We start from the raw sequence: 15968 nt of genomic DNA, 5'->3' as shown, positions 1-15968 counted from the left end.
AATTACCAAAAAGCAACGCCAAAGCCTTATATGTCTGCTATTTCTGAACAACTGGGACCCCAGTGAAGCATTTACAACCATTTATGCCATACTTGCAAAAGTTGTAAATAATTTCAGTGAGAAACCTAAAATTGTGAAAAATGTTATGTTTTGTTTTTATTTGATCGCATTTGGCGGTGAAATGGTGGCATGAAATATATCAAGATGGGCCTAGATCAATACTTGGGGTTGTCTATTACACTACACTAAAGCTAAAATTAACCCTAGAAGCTCCCTACATGCTCCCTAATTAACCCCTTCACTGCTGGGCATAATACATGTGTGATTAGCAGTAGCATTTAGCGGCCTTCTAATTACCAAAAAGCAACGCCAAAGCCATATATGTCTGCTATTTCTGAACAAAGGGGATCCCAGAGAAGCATTTACAACCATTTATGCCATAATTGCACAAGTTTTTTGTAAATAATTTCAGTGAGGAACCTAAAGTTTGTGAAAAAATTTGTGAAAAAGTGAACAATTTTTTTTATTTGATCGTATTTGGCGGTGAAATGGTGGCATGAAATATACCAAAATGGGCCTAGATCAATACTTTGGGATGTCTTCTAAAAAAATATATATACATGTCAAGGGATATTCAGGGATTCCTGAAAGATATCAGTGTTCCAATGTAACTAGCGCTAATTTTGAAAAAATTCTTAGATTTCTTAAACTCTAATGAAATAGGTATCAAGTTCACCATGGAAACGCATAACACTAAGATAAACTATCTAGATGTCACATTATCAGCTAATGTTATCACAAAACAGATCGAGACATACACATATCGGAAGCCTATAGCCAAAAATAACCTTCTTCATAGCTCAAGTAATCACCCCAAAAATACAGCAAGAGCTATTGCCAAAGGGCAGTTTGTACGTATGAAGAGGAATTGCTTAACGGAAGAGGCTTATCAAAGAGAATGTGAGAGGCTCAGTAAAGACCTAATACAGAGAGGATATAATACTAAGATTATTTCAAAAGCACGTAAAGAGGTAGAATCTATCCCTAGAAAACAAATCTTAGAGGACAAAATCAGTAATGATAAATATCTGACCAATAAAAATCAGGTAACTTTTGTCACCAACTACAGTGACCAATACTATGAGATTTGCAAAGTAATCAAAAAACATATGCCAATTTTACTGGCAGATACTAAACTGAAAAAGGTAGTAAATACAGGATGTCGTTTTTCCTATCAGAAAGGAATGACTCTAGCTAATGTTTTATCACCCACAGTACTTCCAAAGAAAAGTGGAGGTAGCAGTTGGCTTACCCATTTAGGCACCTTTAAATGTGGAAGCACAAGATGCAAAGCCTGCGACTATATATTAGTAACTCCAGAATTTAAATCATACAGAACAGGCAAAACTTATAATACCTCACAATGTATAAATTGCAGTATAAGTTATATAGTCTATCTAATTTCATGCACTGAATGCAAGCTACAATACGTGGGCCTCACCACTAGGGAGGTGAGGTCCCGTATTCGTGAACATTTAAGCAACATCAACTGTAAAACAGAATGCTCCGCACTAGCCACACATTTAATACATAGGCATAATCAGTCAGTTAGCCCCTTTAAATGGCAAGCTATAGAACTAGTAAAAAGCCCAAAAAGGGGTGGGGACAGAGATAAAGAATTAGCCCGTAGAGAAGCGTTCTGGATCTTCCAACTTGAAACCAGATATCCCAATGGGTTCAATTCAGTGTATGATATTATGAACCACTGGGAAAGATAAGTTGCTATCAAAACCACCATACAACCACACAAGGAAGTACATAATAGCTTGAACTCAATCACTGATAGAATGTGATAATGAAGGCACTAAAGATGCTCTTCTTAAAACATGAAACCTAGTAATATATACGCCCTAGGATCCATCCAGAGTCATATTGCAGCCATGTGACTACTGAGTGAGATATAGGGATAACGCTATCTTTCAGTTGTAGATTAGACCTTTAATAGTTGATTTAAAAGCAGTCATATAATCTTATTTTCCAACTTTCTTTTAAAAATAGGATATTGATTTTGAGACCTAACAATACGCCATTCCAAATTACAATATCATGTAAGATGAATAGCTTAGAATATCTGTTACAAAATATCTATACATATTGTCTTTTGCTGAGGGAATTTTGAAATAGTACTTATATATGACTCTCTTAAATCTTATCTGATTGGATGGTTTCATATATTGACAGTATGAGTGTATAAATATAGGTTTAGATAACGTTGAGAGATATACAATCTTGGGAGTTTAGCCCTAGGAAGCAAGCACTATCGTTGTGACCTACTAGCCTCATAGGTTTGTATTATCTATGGGGAACACCTCTTTTTGGATACTTATATGTTATAAAAGAAGTTATATCCTCAGAATTATGTGCCAATTCCTCAAATCACATAGCTCAAATATTTTAATAAAGTGTAAAATACTAATTACATACGCCAGCATAAAGTGTTAAAATTATATCCACATATGTATCACAAACAAGAATCAAACAGTGGAATAGACAAATATACCCACGAATATACATTACAAACAAGGATCAAAAAGTAGAAGTGATAGCATGTTTAAAACTTGCATTATAAAGAACTTCAGATGACACAATATTGTCAAGTTAATATAGCAACATTCAGTGTAATACGCTAAACATATGCATCAACAAACTAGTGTAAAATATAATTCCACAACTTTATATATCTTTCACTGACGAGTATTAAAAGGCAAAAGTGACAGAATACCATTAATTTGCTTAAGTGACAGAATACCATTAATTTGTATAAAGTCCAAGGTATGTCTAAATGTTCAAATAGCAAACAAAGGATTAGATTACAAATAAATAGTGTATATATATATATATATATATATATATATATATATATATATATATATATATATATAGATAGTATAGCGCTAGATTGTCTTAATGTGATAATCGCAATATAGAATAAAAAGTTTAAAACATTAATCACATATGTAACCTTAACTTAGATCACGCTAATAATTCAACAAGTGGTTTTAACAGCAGGACAAATCAAGCAATGACAGAGTTAAAACAGCAAGTCTGACTTGAAAATAATTAATTACTAATCAGGTGTGAGTGTGCAGGTAAGAACATAAGAACAGGATACTTTCACAGCTATGTGTGAATATGGGGCAACCCGAAACGCGTCCTTTCTGTGAGGATGTCTGTTTGAAATTTTAATTTTCTAGTTATGCTTGTATTACCCTCGTTGGTTACTTTTAATGCACGGTATTTTTCAAATAAAGGATTTCTTTTTAGCCGCTCTAGCATCAGCTCTCTTTTTGTGATTTACTACCTGGACGGCTAATGGGCTAGAGGATTTCCAACTGGGACTGTATCTGGTATACACAGTGGCTGAACGGCGCCTGAGCACAGGTGAAACAGTGCTCACAGGATTACAAGGAACCAAACAGCGGAAGGAGTGAAACACAGAATGTGGGATCCTAAGAGGGTTTCCTGGCTGATCGGATGATCTACGTTATCATTGAAATGTGAGTGATAGTCTTTTTTCCTAAACAGTGTGCCGCTATATTACTACTATACTGTGATAATACAGAGACTCTTAAGTGACTGCTTCTAGTTTGGAGATAAGGGGTTTTCTGCTCTGGTGCTTAGATTACTTTTGTATGTTTTGTGAACCTGGAGATGTTTTGCAAGGAGGAATGGTCCTAAATACCTTCATCCAGAATCCAGACACTCATTACAGGCTATAGGAAGCGTCTTGAGGCTGTTATTTCTGCTAAAGGAGGCTCTACTAAGTATTGACGCAATATTTCTGTTGGGGTGCCCAAATTTATGCACCTGTCTAATTTCTTTTTGATGCATATTGCACATTTTCTGTTAATCCAAGAAACCTCCTTTCACTACTGAAATATTACTGTGTCCTTTAGTTATTTGATAGATCAAAATGAAATTGCTGATTCAAAACACCCAATCCTATATTATAAAAGGCCTAGTGTTTGTCTGAAGCCGTCATGCGCAGTAGAGACAAACACTTGGCCTTAGAAAGCATACAGGAGAGAGAGAGTGAGAGAGTGAGAGTGAGAGAGACTAAAAAATTGGCCTGTGTACATGGGCTTTAGGACTAGTTAGTTAGAAATGAAAATCATGGAAATTTTCTGGGGTGCCTAAACTTTTGCATGCAACTGTATATATTATATATATAGAATATACCCATACACATGCATACACATATATATATATATATATATATATATACACACACATACACACACACATATACTGTATATAATCTTACTTTCACTTAAAATTCATGACCAGCAGGATGTTATACTGTAGGGCAGGGCTTGACAAAATTTGTTGAAAATCTAAGAGACAGATATTTTCTGGGGATCAATAAAGCGTGTGTGTGTGGGGGGGGGGGGGTAGCTAGTATAAATATACCCAAAAAAATAAGTTTTGCTCTGAAATTTAATTTCCAAGCTAGGGGAAATGCACCCAGCAGATTGTGAGTGTGCTGCCAGGGGTATGGCATGGGTGCTCTGTCCATATATAATTATACTTCCAAGTTTTTTTTTTTATATTTGGCATTGGAGTGATTTTATTTCAAATTTTAATTAAAACATAGCTGAAACCAATATTTTCATGTTTTAGAGAGAGCTACTTCTGTCACAAGAGCCATGGGTATTACACTAAGTTAGTGTTACTGTATAATCCCAATATATCAGACTCTTCTCAGCATGCACCTGGTAGTCTAGAGCAATGTACCCTTTGCAGATAGCACAAGGAACACGTTCTTAGTTAAGCAGGGAAAAACATATCTGGCTTTATTTGAAAAATCAAGGCATATATATACCCTTTCCTCCAGAAGGGGAATTGCATCCTGCTCCATAGGAGATTTCTACACAAACTATATGTGGTCTTTAAACTTTTACAGTCACAGGAAACGTCATACAGCATGGGACAGCTCTTAAAGGGACAGTCTAGCCAAAAATAAACTTTCATGATTCAGATAGAGAATGTAATTTTAAACAATTTTCCATTTTACTTTCATCACCTATTTTGCTTTGTTCTCTTGGTATTCTTAGTTTAAAGCTAAACCTATGAGGTTCATATGCTAATTTCTAAGCCCCTGAAGGCCGCCTCTTCTCTCAGGGCATTTTGACAGTTTTCACCACTAGAGGGTGTTAGTTAATGTGTGTCATATAAATAACACTGTGCTCTCACACATGGAGTTCCAGGGAGCCAGCTCTGATTAGTTAAAATGGATGTCTGTCAAAAGAACTGAAATAAGGAGGCAGTTTGCAGAGGCTTAGATACAAGGTAATCACAGAGGTAAAAAAAGTGTATTTATATAACTGTTGGTTATGCAAAACTTAACTATGGAATGGGTAATAAAGGGATTATCTATCTTTTTAAACAATATAAATTCTGGTGTAGACTGTCCCTTTAACACAGGAAAAGGATGACAAATTAAACAAAGCCCAAAATGGTAATCTGGATAGTGGATCATTAAGTGTAAGGTACAAGCAGTATACTTTAATAAAAAGTCATATTGTAACAATATTAAATATGGAGATACAGTATTTCTAAATTTGTCACATTCACATAACATAAGTTCTTTGCATTTGAGTTTCAATAAATAAAATGAAAAAAGAAAATTGTATTATGCGGTTTAACAAATGAGTTGTATTTGCAACTTGAAATAAGGAAATCCTCTGCAGGAAATTCTAAGAAAAAAATCAAAGAAAAGAGAGAAGATGCGCTACAAAAGCAAACCACAAACAGTCGGATTAAAAAGAAGTAAGTTTATCATTACAATTATTTCCCATATGAGAACCAATAAATATTGATCAAGAAAAAAAAATCAACAAATATTAAAAAACAATTTAACAATTTAAAAATATATACCACCGGTGGTAATCTAAATTAAGAGGTCCTATCCATATTCAGTTGTTATGGGCTAAAGAACAGTGCGTTAACCTAATCTATATATTACTGTATTCGGTAGTCCACTTTGTAGTGCGGGGACTAATCAAAGTCTATATCGTTGCAGGTAATCTTCATATGTCCCTATAGTATTCTGGGGTATTATCGAGAACCCCAAGTGCTTTCTTTAGGAGATTTTTGAAAAACGGTACCTGCTTTCCTATGAGTTTCCCGTTGTTAGGATAATTACCCGGTATACTTCACCACTCTTATTCCGTATGTTCGGTGTGGCAGCACTTGATTTTGCACTTGTATCCTTAGGCTGACTCTCTGCAACTTACTGCTTCTCCGGCTCCAATCCTTCTTCTGCCTTTGGAAGTCACATGTAATGAATTGGCTAATCAGGTGCAGTCTTTTTGGTGTTAGATTTAAATGTTGAATCCTCCGTGTAATATCCAGCTTTAAACAGAGCACTCTGATTTTAGCTAGTACAAGATCATCTACGCGTTTCAGCCCAAATCATGGCCTTTATCAAGATGTCTCTCTTTCGTTGTAATAGTCCTTTTATACTCTTACCTATAGTGGTCATATTACGATACCTGTTTGTCACACCTCTTAAAGGGGTACATGGTTTCTTTGTCCTCCAATAGTTATAATTTGTGATAGTTATAAATTTTACAATTTTGGATATACAAAATCTGACTACTTAATGTCTCAATAGTACAAAATTGACAATCTAAAAAGGAAATATATTATACCAGTAAGGTATATCAATTTTACTCAGCTAGCATAATCTAACATGTCAATATTTATTACCGTGTAAAGAAATTATTAAAATTGCTATATTAACATCTATTCAATCATTATAATATGCAATCTAATAGTAATGACATATGAGAATAAATACATTTAACAAATAAGTGAAGTTAAAAACAATCTAAATAATGTATCCCGATGGTGTGGGATTAATATCACATTGTTCGTGTTAAAGTTACAACTATATTTAAGGGTAAATAACAGTGGATATGGGATTAATATCACATTATATGTAAAAGTACCAACTAAGTTGACGGGTTATTAAATAAATGAAAAGGAAAGAAAAAGGGGAGAAAATTGCTTAGAATTATAAGTGAGGTTGTGGGATAATGTGCTAATAGGGAATACACCGTGAATCAATTTTAGAACCATAAAAAATATTTAGAGTAATGGTTCATCAATCTATGTAATTTTTGTGCTTAATCTTTGGACTAGAAGTTGTGATAATAAAAAATTCCTATATTAAAAAATGTGGTATTGGTTATTTGTTATTCAAAATAATTGGCCAATGACCCAAGGGGTTGTTAGAAATGTTTGGGATGTATGACCGGTAACAGTCTCATTGCCACAAAAGCCTTTCACCACCCTCATAACAATAAGACTTGCAAAATATGGTTCTTTCTTCTCTATGCCTTCCTTTGGGGTGAGGTGGAACTGGGATCCTCAGTAAGCTCTACTACACCGGAACTTACCTGCATTGGAATTATGCTGTCACTCTTCTTACCATATACTCTCAGTATATGGGTGTATGAGTCTGTTATTCTGAATCCAAAAAATTCAGAAATACCAAATATAAGTAACTTGTTGTGTATACACTGTGTGATCAATATGGTCTGACGGTGAATAATGATGTAACGATATTTATATAATGTTCTTAGTTTTGTTGGCAACACTATGAGATGAATTGTCATAAAGAAATAACAAATGTTACAAGTATGACAATGTTTAAGTTTACAAAACGTTTGTTGCATTTCTATAGCAACACCATACACAATGTATTGTTCACAATGAGATTGCAAGTGATGAATTGTGTTTAGTGTGTAATGAGCATAGGCACTATCATGGTTTTGGATCCACATATGATCAATGTAAATGCTTTGATCACATAATTGATGTCTTATAGAAATGTTTGTGTTTATTTTCATACCGGCATTGACATAATCATCACTTCCGGTTTTGCTGGAACGCATGGCCTGCTTTCCACACACATGATGTTTGGCGCCACATGGGAGGAGGGCATGTTCATTTTGTATACTATAAAAGTATGCTATTTGCACTTATTGTTTATTCTGATGAAGGGGATGTCATATTTTAGTCCCCGAAACGCCAATAAAGTTTGACACTGGTGATGTCCAACATTTCTGTGAGTGCATTTAATCAGTTTGTGTAAATATAAACAAACAAATGTTGCTTCATGTTACAGATGTTTAGCAGCTTTCTCAGCATGTAGTTAGTAGAAGGTAGAAATAAAAAGATAAAATAAAAAGAGTAAATAGTCTTAAGAATACATAGATACCAAATGCAAATGCTCTCTGAAACCCAAGGATCTCCAAGCACATTCATAGTGGGTTTCCATGGCCAAGAATGTTAAATTAGCGTGCCTCATATTTAAACTGATCACCTCTTCCTGGAACTTCTATAAAAACAGGGTACTTACCTTATCACAAAAAGAGTCTCTGGTGGCAACTCTTGTAGTGTATTGGGGATGGTAAGGGCACTGATGTGCATGAAGCTCCCCAGCTGGAAGCACAATGTTGCACAGTGACAGAAGTACATACACCTTGTATGTTCTGGGTCATGGCACTGGTGGTGTTAACCAGGATTCCCTGCCCAGTCTATAACCTCCCCCCTCTACCAACTAAGCTCTAGGGATAGGTGATGAGCTTGCATATAAAGAAACACTCCCAGCGTTACGTGCAACTATGTGCAGACCTTGAATAAAATAGGTAGTTGATTATAAAGGTGCAGCAGCCAGATAATAGCCACTTTAAAAGACCACTAAATACAGTAAAATTGCATGACTAACAAGTGCATAATAAAAATACAAATGCAATAACACTTTGAAATTCAAATAAGTAGTAGATTTTTTTTTCTGACAAATTTATTTTTTCTTCCATTTGCCGGCCCCCTGTATCATCTGACAGCTATCAGCCAATCACAGAATAGTATACGTATACTCTATGAACTTGTGTACATGCTCAGTAGGAGCTTGTTCCTAAGAAAGCGTGTATATAAAAAGAATGTGCAAAATGTGATAATAAAAGTAAATTGGAAAGCATTTTAAAACTACAAGCTTTATCTTGAATCATGAAAGTTTAATTTTGTGTCCCTTTAAATGAAAGTAGATACTTTATCTACACTGCCCTTAAAAACATTATTTAAGAACTACATTGCATTTCCATTTTAAACTAGACTCCAATATATTTCTTTTAACAGTGTAACATGTTTAGCCACCTGCCACAGATTTGTAGATGTAAAAAGTCTATTCCTTCCTCTCTCTTTGGTTTCCAGGATACTCCGTTATCCTCAAGGTTTCCAGGAGCTGTAGAATGGACCCTGCCATGTTTACCCGAAGATTAATCATTTATCTGAACACATCAGGATATATGTAGGTATCATGAACAAGCATTGGATACTAAATGATACCCCAGGCACAAACTGCTCTCTAGGCCTATCTTGATTGCCAGTTGGGTTGCCATATGTTATAAAATATCCTGTTGTTTTGCATTTAGTACTCATAGTCTATAATGATAAATTAGGTTTATGAGGCAAGAGATTAAAAAAAAATAAAAAATTAAAGGGACATAAAACCCAAAATATTTCTTTCATGGTTCAGACAGGTTATAACATTTTAAACAACTTTATAATTGACTTCTATTATCAAATTTTGTTTTCTTATTATCCTTTATTGAAAATCAGGAAGGTAAACTCAAGAGTGTGCATATGTCTGAAGCACTGTATGGCAGTAGTGTGGCAACAATGTTATACATTAGCAAGAGCACTAGATGGCAGCACTTGTTTTGTCATGTAGTGCTCCAGACAAGTTATGTGAGGCTGGAGAAAGCAAGAAGTAGAAATACAAGAGTGCAAGGCGAGACATTTATAAAGCCACAATTTTGTGAGAAGATTCATTACAAAGAATATTCATAAGTCATTAAGAGTGTATAGATGGCACCTAGACATGTGAGAATCAGTAGTGGGAAGGGGCATTTGACTCCTGGGAGGAAGGTAGGACTCCTTGTGGGTTGTGAGAGGTTGGGCTAGAGGAAGGAGTATTAAAGTATTTAAGGGAGGCACATGAGAGGCTGTATGTCAGGGCCTCCCCGTCCTACTCTTTTTTTGTTATTTTGTATTGGGACGGGGGGGGGGGTTCACAGCTCTTTGGGCAATGGGAGTGGTATTGGATATGAATGGTAGACTCAGTATTTTGCCATGTACAGGCAAATTATGGAGTATTGGCCTGGTCAAAGAAAAGGGGGTGTATTTTGGAAATTGGACTAGCCCCACTGAGTTGTTGAGTTAAGGGGACAGGAAACCACAAAAATTATTTTCATGATTCGGATAGAACATACAGTTTTAAACAACTTTCAAATTTATTTCTATCATCAAATGTGCTTCATTCTCTTGTTATCCTTTGCTAAAGGAACAGTATTGCACTACTGGCAGCTAGCTGAACACACCTAGTTAGCCAATCCCAAAAGAAAATGCGTGCAGGCACCAATCAGCAGCTAGCTCCCACTAGTGTAGGATATGTGCGTATTCTTTTTCAAGGGATAGCAAGAGAACACGGCACATTTAAAAACAGAAGTGAATTTAAAAGTGTCTTAAAATGACGTGCTCTATCAGAACAATGCTTTCCTATCCCTTTAAATATTGTACATCTTGCTTGTTTTAGATTTGAGATGGTGATATTTATATTTTGCAACATTTTGTATTTAATAAACAGGCTGTGGTCAGACCTACCAAATAAAGGTGTTTTTGTGTGTTATTTATCTTGGGATAGTTAGGTTTGCTGGATTTGCCAGGGAATTTGACAACTCAGGTGGTTACGTGATCTGGAATTTCATCGGAATCCCATGCACATTCACTTACATCTCTAACTAATACTTAGATTTTAAGATCTCCAAAGACCAGGGTTCTATAATCCTTCTGTCCCAGTCTGCTTCCACCGTTTTATCCTTATTATTTGCACACTTTTTGCAAAATCTGTTGGCACATTACAAATAAAGCTAAAAATATATACACAATGCTGTGTTCTATCGGTCCAACATGTGCAGAATAGTGAAAAAGAAAACTATGCACGAAAACATTCTAATAAAAGAAATAATGCATCGCTTACTCAAACCCGGAAAAGGCAATATCCCTGAAACACCGATGGACAATTTCCTAACATATGACAGATCAATATTTTAGAAGCCGTAACAGCCATATATAAATGTATATATGTTAAACATACAAATAATATATTTACCAAGAAGGTCCAGTGGCATGAGCCAGATTTATGTAAGGTTGTAAGGTACCTCTATTTTCTGTTCTCCCTGCATAGGGCTTTTTCAGCTATGGTCTCTCTCTTAGGCTCACCCATAAAAAGTCCCCAAAACACACTTTTTTTTAATTCAGCTTTTTTTCTGGGACCAAGAAAACTGTGGCACACATTGTTAGTTCTACTTTTACCTGGAAGCCCCAAAAACTAGTGTAGAGGACAGCATGTAGTCTTGAGGCCACCAGTCACAATCCCTTATCTAAAAAAAGAAATATTATTTAAGCATTAAGGACCTTGGGCATGTCACAAAGACAATCGATTTGCTCTTGTCCGCCATGACTTGTTTTTGTTTATTTTATTTTTTTAAGTGAAGGGCCAGATTTCCCCCCCCCCCCATTCATAGGTCAATGAAAACATTTTAAACCTTATGATACAAATATATTGTGAATAGCATAAAACAAAGGTGAGCAACTATTAACCCCTTCACACCATTAAGTTGCTTCTTGCCGTCCTAACAGCGATGGGCTTTAATGCCGAAGGATGGCATGGAACGTCCTACCTTATAAGGCATCCTGCAGCCTCTCACCTTTGACGAACTCAAGAATTGACTGGGGGGTGCCTAGCAAATTAGGCAGTGCCCCATGATCCAATCCTGGCCTTGAAATCACATCTACAATCTTGTGATTTCAATTTTGCAGCAAGTGTTGAATGGGTTAAAGTGAATGTAAAGCTTAATGAGAAAGTTTTTAAAAATACTCTTAAAAACAGGGGCACTTACATTCATTAAACTTTACATTTAAGCATTTTGTTTCTTTTTAAATACTTACCTTTCTCCTTATGACAGCAGACCGGCGATCGTCCTCCCGCAGCTCCTGCTGTACTTAGCACAGCAATAACGAATCCGGCTTCCTCATTAATATGCTAAGTACAGCATGAGAAGCGGGCGGAGGATCGCCGGTCTGCTGTCATAAGGAAAAAGGTAAGTATTTAAAAACGCTTAAAAGTAAAGTTTAATGAATGAAAGTGCCCCTGTTTTTATGAGTATTTTTAAAAACCGGGGACTCTCTCATTTAACCTTTTAAAGCCGTTATGCCGTTCCATTCCGTCATAATTAGACTGGGCTTTAAAGCCGTTATGACGGAATGGAACGTCATAACTAACGGCTGTCCTGAAGCCTTCTGTGCTTCAGGGATTTAATCGCGGTCTGGAGGGCGTTCCTAGGATTGTAGGGACGCCCCCCAGATGCGATCCAATAATTGAAATCTCGCGATCGTATGCACGATCGCGTAGTTTCAATTTGTCTACATCGGAACAGTTGTTCCGATGTAGGCACTTTAACCCTGTCACGAAAGGGTTAACTTTACATTCACTTTAACCAAGATAAATAAATATAAACAAACCCAGGGGTATAAACAATGGATCTGCACAAAGGGAGCAGTAATGAGTCAGTGGCACAATTTCTTAATGGAAAAATCACCAGCAAGTAACTTGTGCCCTGTACTAATAATTTGTGCTAATGCCCTGTAGGTAGTTCTCTTGTAGGCATCCACAGAGCAGTCATAAAGGGGAAAAAAACCTTCAGGGCATCTCTCCTAAAAGAGCATTATCTGCAGCCAGGACCAGATTTACATCACTGATATCCTTAGGCACAGTTTTGTTAGACACTCCCTAACTTTCCAACCAACTTGTTCCTCATATCACCACTATTGGTAGCACACACCTTATATTTATACCATCTTTAAGTAAACCCTATACAGTCCCGAGTAAGATTTCATATAAGCTGTTATGGGGACATCAAATTAAAAAGGTTTAATACAATTTACATAGACATTTAATATGTTTCTTCACTGTCAGACAACCATATCCAGGGCAGTTCACCTAGAAAACTGAATCACTTTCAGTGGATCTCACTTAGAAAAAGAAAGTGAACACATGACAGTTCACATACATTCCAAATGATAAAAGGTACCAAGAGGGCAGCTTATCTGCAGTGAGAGACACTTATAGGTCATCTTAACTGAAAATATAATATTTAAATGAGAATATCTGCAGTGCATTTTAAAACAGATGCTTCTAAACAGTATCTATCATAAAAAGAGAATCACTTACATTAAAAAGGAACAACATGCAAAGGTTTTGCCTGCAGGCTGCATAGAAAAAGAACTGCAGTGCAGAGCATTTCAGCTGTTATTCTGAATAAGAACACCTGAGGAACATCACAACTAAAATATCTATTTACGGTTAATAAAGTAGAGAACCAATGAAAGACACGCCCCTTTGCATATAATATATAAACTATATAGAGAACTTGTTGTAATGTTATATGCACTTATAAACAGCCAGCTGCAGCAGAGGAAAAAAAACATCAGATCTCACCTAAAACTGAAACACCCACGAGCGTTTATTTTATAAAATAAAATTCGCCACACACGGCTACCGGGTTTTAAAATAAGACAACCACTAGGACTCTAGTACTACCCAATTTACTGCAAATCGCTAAAGCCGTCTTTAAAGCTTATTGGAAACTCCCCACATTTTAATCAGAAAAAAAGCGTCTCGAGATGTCTAAGGCAATGATAGGAAACGTACCTGAGTAGGGGAACCTCAAGAAGGATTTCTTGGACTGGGGTGGAAGTGAAAGGTCAAGATACAACTGACTGACAGCAGAAGATTTGGGAGTTGTATTCACAAAAGCTCTATATCCTCGCGCGTTCACACACCTACAGGACGTCTTCCTGCTGCCTGGGTCTCTGCCAGTGCTGCAGTGCCTCTCAGGGTGCGGTCTGTCTCCCTTGTAGTTTCCTCTTCTCCTTAGCCTTACTTCTCGGTCTCCTGCTTGTTGGGATCTCTTTCCTCTCAGCCCTAGGGGTGCAGTGGGTGCTGCCTCCTACTGCCCTGCCTCCTCCTGTCTCTGGGCTGCAGTGAAACACAGGCTAGGTGCACTCTGCTCATTCTCCCCTCTAACTTAGTCTTGCTCAATGAACTGAAATAAAGGGTTTGAGCCAAACCACTAACAGATTTCTAATTTAGTAGGAACAAACATAAAATATATGCCAGAGATTTCCTAATAAGAATTATAATTTACAGGATTAGTTCCTTCTTCAATTACATTATATTGGTAAAAAGGAGACCACTGCTAAAGAATAAAATATACTCCCCAACATTATGTGGCCAAGAATGTAAGTAAGCAGTCATTATGTTTCAACCATATTATATAAAGAAAGACATGGGGTTCCCTCCACTTATTAGCCATATGTCCTACAGGGTTTACTTTAAGAAAAAAAAATCTAATTAAAGAGACATATAAGTGCTGGGTGCTTGACAGGAATGTTACTGTAATGGCAATATTGCTGCTGATAAAATTGTGCAGCCATTATTCAAAGTGGCTGCAGAACTATGGCCACTGGCCAACACTCAAATCCCACAGGCAATATTGCTGGTGGAAGCCAAACTCCTGTTAATAAATTTCACAAGAGAAGGGGAGCTCAGATCACCTGGTATAACTGTCACGGATACCAGACCCCCAAGGCTAACCCCCACCCCCTTACTACCTTACCCCTGTTGTTTCTCAGCGGTTTTGGGCTCCTCAGAGCAACTGCTGTCTCTGGAAGCTTTTGGTTGCTTGTTTTGTCACCAGTACTTTGTCAGAGAAGAGCTGGCCTCTGACCGGAAAAACCCTCCTAGGCTGGCCAGGTTCCTGGAACTCCTGGTCGGCCGCCTCACAACGGAAACCCACCTAACCCCTCTCAGGCTGGCCGGGCTCCTGGAACTCCCGGTCGTCCACAGAACAGCAACACACCTGCTAACTTTACCCCTGGTCGCTCCAGCAGCCCTTTGCCCCAGAGCTCCGCTCTTTTGGGAATTGGTAGCCCCTAGGGAGGACAAGAGCTGGGGCAATTATTGGAGGGAATCTCCTTTGGGAACCGGGGGTTTTGGACACCCCTACCCCCAAAACCTCAACGGACTGTAACTCCGGTTCCCAGTAACGAATCATGTTGCTTTTTGGACTGTGACATCTGGGGATCACCCCTAGGTACTGGGATTCTGTGGGACTGTGGCTGCTATGGAGGTGCCGGTCTGTCTGGAGGAGCGGGAATGGCGGGAAAATTGTGGGATTGTCCAGTGTCTTATCAAGATCAGCTTTGTGTATAAAAGGAGTGTATGTTTTACAATAAAATCAGTTCCTGTTTCACCTGAATGCTAGTATGTCTAGTTATTTGGGTGGGCTCCTGCTAAAATCACTTTCCTGGGCTACATAGCAGCATGTTCCAGCAGAGGAAGGACCCTCTGGCAGAGCTACCTAGTCTGGGTAGCCGGAGTCTGCCATAGGGTGGGACCCTGAATACTGGTGCTGTCGGGCATCAGGGGTGGCTACGGGCTGTGGTCACTTGTCAGCTACATAGCTGCAGTCAGCAGGGTGGAAGCAGGACCCGTTTGGTGGAGCTACCCAGTCGGGGTAGCCGGGGTATCCATCACATTGGCTGGCAGCGGTGGGATCTGCTTCTTTCACACAGTTTCTGCTGACAGAGGAGACGTGCCACAGTAGCCGGTAACTATGGGAACCAAGCTCCTAAGGAGAGTACAGGTGGCGCTGGCCCAGCTGGACGGTCCTAGTTCGTATTGGGACCTGCTGGCACAAAGGGACCTTGTCCGCCGGCAACTCTGGAGGGAGACTCTTCAACAAGAGCAGAGCTATCGAGTAACAAACCTCCCC

At 37.8% G+C, this 15968-nt stretch overlaps 1 protein-coding gene across 1 annotated transcript in view; it reads right to left on the bottom strand.

The window, feature by feature from the left end:
• Nucleotides 1-14075, bottom strand: part of VWA5B2 (von Willebrand factor A domain containing 5B2) — a 138926-nt gene extending 124851 nt beyond the window's left edge. Inside the window, exon 1 of the mRNA XM_053710337.1 lies at nt 13844-14075. The gene's annotated coding sequence lies outside the window, so the exon portion shown is untranslated. The remainder of the gene's footprint in view (nt 1-13843) is intronic.
• Nucleotides 14076-15968: the final 1893 nt, after the last annotated feature.

Source organism: Bombina bombina, chromosome 4, assembly GCF_027579735.1.
Source record: "Bombina bombina isolate aBomBom1 chromosome 4, aBomBom1.pri, whole genome shotgun sequence".
Classification (NCBI taxonomy): Eukaryota; Metazoa; Chordata; class Amphibia; order Anura; family Bombinatoridae; genus Bombina; species Bombina bombina.
Note: the sequence above shows the minus strand (reverse complement) of the source record. Positions and strands in the feature narration are given on the sequence as shown.